The sequence below is a fragment of the Aristolochia californica genome, unplaced genomic scaffold (assembly GCF_029961685.1).
Source record: "Aristolochia californica isolate CCGP_79_NKW_82.1479 unplaced genomic scaffold, dmAriCali1.0.hap1 SCAF_5, whole genome shotgun sequence".
Taxonomy (NCBI): domain Eukaryota; kingdom Viridiplantae; phylum Streptophyta; class Magnoliopsida; order Piperales; family Aristolochiaceae; genus Aristolochia; species Aristolochia californica.
Window position 1 is genome coordinate 23,197,912 of NW_027182214.1, and position 8,037 is coordinate 23,205,948.

Consider the following 8,037-nt stretch of genomic DNA (forward strand, 5'->3'; position numbering starts at 1 on the left):
AGAAGCCATTATTTTGCGTGGGATATTTAGCCGGGTCAAAGAAGCCATTATTTTGCCTATTTACAAAAAGCTGACCTAACGATCATAGATGATTGTAAAATTATTTATCATGCATAACTGGCTATATTACCCTAAGAAATGACTTATGGATTGGGAGTCAACACTCAGTTAAAAATCCCCTGCCTCCCCCTTTTCCCGATGATTGCAAAACCTGATAAATAAAAACTAAAAAGAGCTTACAATCGCTAAAAATTATACACACCCTTTGGAATGATCTCTCTCTACATTTGTGCATGGTGCATTTCAATTTTAGATTTAAAATTTTTTTTTAAATCAAAATTTTGAGTTTTCGCTCTCCCTTCATCCCATAAACAAAAAAGGTAAATGGATCACAACAAAATGAAAATTTTATAGTTTATGTGTGGAAAAAATTTAAAACAATAACAAATTTGAGTAAAAAAAATTTATTCACACACCACAAATTAACACAAAAGTTTTGTTGTTTGTGTTTGGGAAATTCCACTGGTTCAACCGAAATAGCATGGAATTTTATAAGAAAGAGATTTCTTCCACACATGCCTTAAAATTGATATCTATGCTTGAAACATGTTAAAGATGCAAATCACCTATTCATCCAAACCTTTTAAAGAGAATAAAAAACACTCATTAAATTCTAAAGTGAACGTGCGGCGGGATATTTACCCGAGCAAAACGAGCCATTATTTTGCCCATTTACAAAAAGCTGACCTAATGATCATAGATGATTGTAAAGTGATTTATCATGCATAACAGGCTATATTACGCTAAGAAATGACTTATGCATTGGGAGTGAACACTCAGTTAAAAATCCTCCGCCTCCCCCTTTTCCCAATGATTGCAAAACCTTATATAAAAAAACTAAAAAGAGCTTACAATCCCTAAAAATTACAGACACTCTTTGGAATGATCTCTCTCCACATTTGTGCATGGTGCATTTCCATTTTTAGATGTACACTTTTTTTCTTAAATCAAAACTTTGGGTTTTCGCTCTCCCTACATCCCATAAACAAAAAAGGCAAATAGATCACAACAAAATGAAATTTTAGTGTTTATGTATGGAAAAAATTTAAAACAATATCAAATTTGAGTAAAGAAAATTTATTCAGACACCACAAATAAACACAAAAGTTTTGTTGTCCGAGTTTGGGAAACTCCACTAGTTCAACCCAAACAGCTTGGAATTTTATAAGAATGAGATTTCTTCCACACATGCCTTAAAAATGGATAAGCATCCTTGCCACATGTTAAATATGCAAATCACCTATTTATCCAAACCTTTTAAAGAGAATAACAAACGCTCATTAAATTCTCAAGTGAACGTGTGGTGGGATATTTACCCGAGCAAAACAAGCCATTATTTTGCCCATTTACAAAAAGTTGACCTAACGTTCATAGATGATTGTAAAGTGATTTATCATGCGTAATGAGCTATATTACCCTAAGAAATGATTTATGCATTGGGAGTCAACACTCAATTAAAAATCCCAGCCTCCCCCTTTTCCTGACGATAGCAAAACCTGATATATAAATATTAAAAAGAGCTTCCCATCCCTAAAAAATATAGACACTTTTTGGAATTATCTCTTTCTACAATTGTGCATTGTGCATTTCCATTTTAGATTTACTCTTGTTTCTTAAATCAAAAATTTGAGTTATCGCTCTCCCTTCATCCTGTAAACCAAAAAGGCAAATAAATCACAACAAAATGAAAATTTTAGAGTTGATGTATGGAAAAAATTTAAAACAATAACCACTGTAAGTAAATAAAATTTATTCACACACCACAAATGAACACAAAAGTTTTGTTGTCCGAGTTTGGGAAATTCCACAAGTTCAACCATAACAGCTTGGAATTTTATAAGAAAGAGATTTCATCCACACATGCTTTAAAAATGGATATGCATGCTTGAAACAATTTTTAAGATGCAAATCACCTATGGATCCAAACCTTTTAAAGAGAATAACAAACGCACATTAAATTTTCAAGTGAACGTGCGGTGGGATATTTAGCCATGTCAAACAAGCCATTATTTTGCCTATTTACAAAAAGCTAACCTAACGATCATAGATGATTGTCAACTTATTTATCATGCATAACTGGATATATTAAAGTAAGAAATGTCTTATGGATTGGGAGTCAACACTCAGTTAAAAATCCCCCGCCTCCCCCTTTTCCCGACGATTGCAAAAGCTGATATATAAAAACTCAAAAGAGCTTACAATCCCTTAAAATTACATACACTCTTTTGAATGATCTCTCTCTACATTTGTGCATGGTGCATTTCCATTTTAGATGTATACTTTGTTCTTAAATCAAAACTTTGAGTTTTCGCTCTCCCTTCATCTCATAAACAAAAAGGCAAATAGATCACAACAAAATGAAAATTTTAGAGTTTATGTATGGAAAAAATTTTAAAAAATATCAAATTTTAGTAAAGAAAATTTATTCACACACTAGAAGTGAAAACAAAAGTTTTGTTGTCCGAGTTTTGGAAATTCCACTAGTTCAACCCAAACAACTTGGAATTTTATAAGAAAGAGATTTCTTCCACACTTGCCTTAAAAATGGATATGCATGCTTGAAACATGTTAAAGATGCAAATCACCTATTTATCCAAACCTTTTAAAAATAATAACAAGCACTCATTAAATTCTCGAGTGAACGTGCGGTGGGATATTTACCCGAGCAAAACAAGCCATTATTTTTCCCATTTACAAAAAGCTAACCTATCGTTCATAGATGATTTTAAAATGATTTATCATGTGTAACGGGCTATATTACCCTAAGAAATGATTTATGCATTGGGAGTCAACACTCAATTAAAAATCCCAGCCTCCATCTTTTCCTAACGATTGCAAAACCTGATACATAAAAACTAAAAAGAGCTTACGTTCCCTAAAAAATACAGACACTCTTTGGAATTATCTCTCTCTACATTTGTGCATTGTGCATTTCTATTTTAGATGTACTCTTTTTTCTTAAATATAAACTTTGTGTTTTTTCTCTCCCTTCATCCCGTAAAAGTTTTTTTGTCCTAGTTTGGGGAATTCTACTAGTTTAACCCTGACAGCATGGAATTTTATAAGAAAGTGATTTCCTTCCACACATGCTTTAAAAATGGATATGCATGCTTGAAACATGTTATCAATGCAAATCACCTACGGATCCAAACCTTTTAAAGAGAATAACAAACGCACATTAAATTTTCTAGAGAACGTGCAGCAGGATATTTACCCGAGTCCACCAAGCCATTATTTTGTCCATTTACAAAAAACTGACCAAATGATCATAGATGATTGTAAAGTGATTTATCATGCGTAATGGGGCATATTAACTTAATAAATGACTTATGAATTGGGAGTCAACACTCGGTTAAAAATCCCCCGCCTTTTTAGACTATTGCAAAACCTGATATATAAAAACTAAAAAGAGTTTACAATCCTTAAAAATTACAGACACACTTTTGGAATTATCTCTCTCCACATTAGTGCATCGTGCAAATCCATTTTAGATGTACTCTTTTTTTTTTAAATCAAAACTTTGATTTTTCACTCTCTCTTCATCCCTTACACGTAAAAGGCAAATAAATCACAAAAAATGAAAATTTTAGAGTTTATGTATACAAAAAATTTAAAACAATGACAAATTTAAGTAAATAAATTTATTCACACAGCAGAAATGGACACAAAATTTTTGTTGTCTGAGTTTGGGAAATTCCACTTGTTCAACCCTAACAGCTTGGAATTTTACAAGAAAGAGTTTTCTTCCACACATGCTTTAAAAATGGATATGCATGCTTGAAACATGTTAAAGATGCAAATCACCTATGGATCCAAACCTTTTCAAGAGAATAACAAACGCTCATTAAATTCTCAAGTGAACGTGCGGTTGGATATTTACCCTAGCCAAACAAGCCATTATTTTGCCCATTTACAAAAAGTTGACCCAACGATCAGAGATGATTGTAAACTTATTTATCATATGTAACGGGCTATAATACCCTAGGAAATGACTTATGGATTAGGAGTCAACACTCAGTTAAAAATCCCCCACCTCCCCCTTTTCCCGACGATTGCAAAACCTGATATATAAGATCTAAAAAGAGCTTACAATCCCTAAAAATTACAGACACTCTTTGGAATTATCTCTCTCTACATTTGTGCATTGCGCTTTTCCATTTTAGAAGTACTCTTTTTTCATAAATTAAAACTTTGAGTTTGCGTTCTCCCTTCATCCCGAAAACCAAAAAGGCAAATAGATCAGTACAAAATGAAAGTTTTAGAGTTTATGTATGGAAAAAATTTAAAACAATAACAAATGTAAGTAAAGAAAATTTATTCACACACCACAAATGAACACAAAAGTTTAGTTGTCCAAGTTTGGGAAATTCCACTAGTTAAACCCTAACGGCTTGGAATTTTATAAGAATGAGATTTCTTCCACACATGCTTTAAAAAAGGATATGCAAACTTGAAACCTGTTAAAGATGCAAATCACCTATGGATCCAAACCTTTTAAAGAGAATAACAAACGCTCATTAAATTCTCAAGTGAACGTGCGGTGGGATATTTGCTCGAGTCAAACATGCCATTATTTTGCCCATTTACAAAAATATGACCCAACGATCAGAGATGATTGTAAACTTATTTACCATTTGTAATGGGCTATATTACCTTAGGAAATGACTTATGGATTAGGAGTCAACACTCAGTTAAAAATCCCCCGCCTCCCCCTTTTCCTGACGATTGCAAAACCTGATATATAAGATCTAAAAAGAGCTTACAATCCCTAAAAATTACAGACACTCTTTGGCATTATCTCTCTCTACATTTGTGCATTGTGCTTTTCCATTTTAGATGCACTCTTTTTTATTAAATCAAAAGATTGTGTTTTCGCTCTCCCTTTATCCTGTAAACCAAAAAGGCAAATAGATCACAACAAAATGAAAATTTTAGAGTTTATGTATAGAAAAAGATTAAAACATTAACAAATGTAAGTAAATAAAATTTATTCGCACACCACAAATAAATACAAAAGTTTTGTTATTCAAGGTGGGGAAATTCCACTAATTCAACCCTAACAGCTTGGAATTTTATAAGAAAGAGATTTCTTCCACACGTGCCTTAAAAATGGATATGAATCCTTGAAACATGTTAAAGATGCAAATCACCTATTTATCCAAACCTTTTAAAGAGAATAACAAACGCTCATTAAATTCTCTAGTGAACGTGCGGTGGGATATTTACCCGAGTCAAACAAGCCGTTATTTTGCCCATTTACAAAAAGTTGACCTAACGATCGTAGATGATTGTAAAGTGATTTATCATGCGTAACGAGCTATCTTACACTAAGAAATTACTTATGCATTGGGAGTCAACACTTAGTTAAAAATCCCAGCCTCCCCCTTTTCCAGATGATTGCAAAACCAAATATATAAAAACTAAAAAGAGCTTACAATCCCTAAAAATTACAGAAACTCTTTGGAATTATCACTCTCTACATTTGTGCATTGTGCATTTCCATTTTAGATGTACTCTTTTTCTTAAATAGAAAACTTTGAGTTTTCGTTCTCCTTTCGTCCCGTAAACCAAAAAGGCAAATAGATCACAACAAAATGAAAATTTTAGAGTTTATGTAAGGAAAAAATTTAAAACAATAACAAATGTAAGTAAAGAAAATTTATTCACACAAAACAAATGAACACAAAAGTTTTGTTGTCCGAGTTTGAGAAATTCCACTAGTTCAACCCTAACAACTTGGAATTTTATAAGAAAGATATTGCTTCCACACATGCTTTAAAAATGGACATGCATGCTTGAAAAAATTTTGAAGATTCAAATCACCTATGGATCCAAAACTTTTAAAGAGAATAACAAACACACATTAAATTTTCAAGTGAACATGCGGAGGGATATTTAGCCGAGTCAAGAAAAGCGGTTATTTTTCCTATTTAAAAATAGCTGACCTAACAATCACAAATGATTGTAAACTTATTTATCAAGCGTAACGAGCTTTCTTAGCCCAAGAAATGACTTATGGATTGGGAGTCAACACTCAGTTAAAAATCCCCCGCCTCCCAGTTTTCCCGACGATCGCAAACCTAATATATAAAAACTAAAAAGCGCTTACAATCCCTAAAAATTACAGACACTCTTTGGAATTATCTCTCTCTACATTCGTGCATTGTGCATTTCCATTTTAGATGTACACTTTTTTCTTAAATCAAAACTTTGAGTTTTCGTTCTCCCTTTATCCGGTCAACAAAAAAGGTAAATAGATCACAACAAAATGAAAATTTTAGAGTTTAAGTATGGAAAAAATTTAAAACAATAAAAATTTTGAGTAAAGAAAATTTATTCACACACCACTAATGAACACAAAAGTTTTGTTGTCCTAGTTTGGGAAATTCCACTAGTTCAACCCAAACAGCTTAGAATTTTATAAGAAAGAGATTTCTTCCACACATGCCTTAAAAATCGATATGCATGCTTGAATCATGTTAAAGATGCAAATCACCTATTTATCCAAACCTTATAAAGAGAATAATGAATGCTCGTTAAATTCTCAAGTGAACGTGCTACGGGATATTTACCCAAGCAAAACAAGCCATTATTTTGCCCATTTCAAAAATGCTAACCTAACGATCATAGATGATTGTAAACTGATTTATCATGCGTAACGAGCTACATTACCCTAAGAAATTACTTATGCATTGGGAGTCAACACTCAGTTAAAAATCCCAGCCTCCCCCTTTTCCTGATGATTGCAAAACCTGATTTATAAAAACTAAAAACAACATACAATCCCTAAAAATTACAGACACTCTTTGGAATTACCTCTCTCTACCTTTTTGCATTGTGCATTTCCATTTTAGATGTACCCTTTTTTCTTAAATCAAAACATAGAGTTTTCACTCTCCCTTCATCCCGTAAACCAAAAAGGCAAATAGATCACAACAAAATAAAAATTTTAGAGTTTATGTATGGAAAAAATTTAAAACAATAACAAATGTAAGTAAAGAAAATTTATTCACACACCACAAATGAACACAAAGGTCTTATTGTCCGAGTTTGGGAAATTCCACTAGTTCAACCCTAACAGCTTGGAATTTAATGAGAAAGAGATTTCTTCCACACATTCTTTAAAAATGGATATGCATGCTTGAAACATGTTAAAGATTCAAATCACCTATGGATCCAAAACTTTTAAAGAGAATAACAAACGTACATTAAATTCTCAAGTGAACGTGCGGTGGGATATTTACCCGAGTCTAACAAGCCATTATTTTGCCCATTTAAAAAAAGCTGACCTAACGATCATAGATGATAGTAAAGTGATTTATCATGCATAACAGTCTATATTACCCTAAGAAATAACTTATGGATTGGTATTCAACACTTAGTTACAAATTCCCCGCCTCCCCCTTTTTCTCGACCATTGCAAAACATGATATATAAAAACTAAAAAGAGCTTACAATCCATAAAAATTACAAACAGTCTTTGGAATTATCGCTCTCTACATTTGTGCATTGTGCATTTCCATTTTAGATGTACTCTTTTTTCTTAAATAAAAACTTTGAGTTTTCTCTCTTCCTTCATCCCGTAGACAAAAAAGGCAAATAAATCACAACAAAATGAAAATTTTAGAGTTTATGTATGGAAAAAATTTAAAACAAAAACAAATGTTAGAAAAGAAAATTTATTCACACACCAGAAATGAACAAAAAAGTTTTGTTGTCCTAGTTTTGGGAAATTCCACTAGTTCAACCCTAACAACTTGGAATTTTAAAAGAAAGAGATTTTCTTCCACACATGCTTTAAAAATGGATATGCATGCTTGAAACATGTTAAAGATGCAAATCACCTATGGATCAAAACTTTTTAAAGAGAATAACAAATGCTCATTAAATTCTAAAGTGAACGTGCTGTAGGATATTTACCGGAGTCAAACAAGCCATTATTTTGCCCATTTACAAACCATTGCCCTAACGATCATA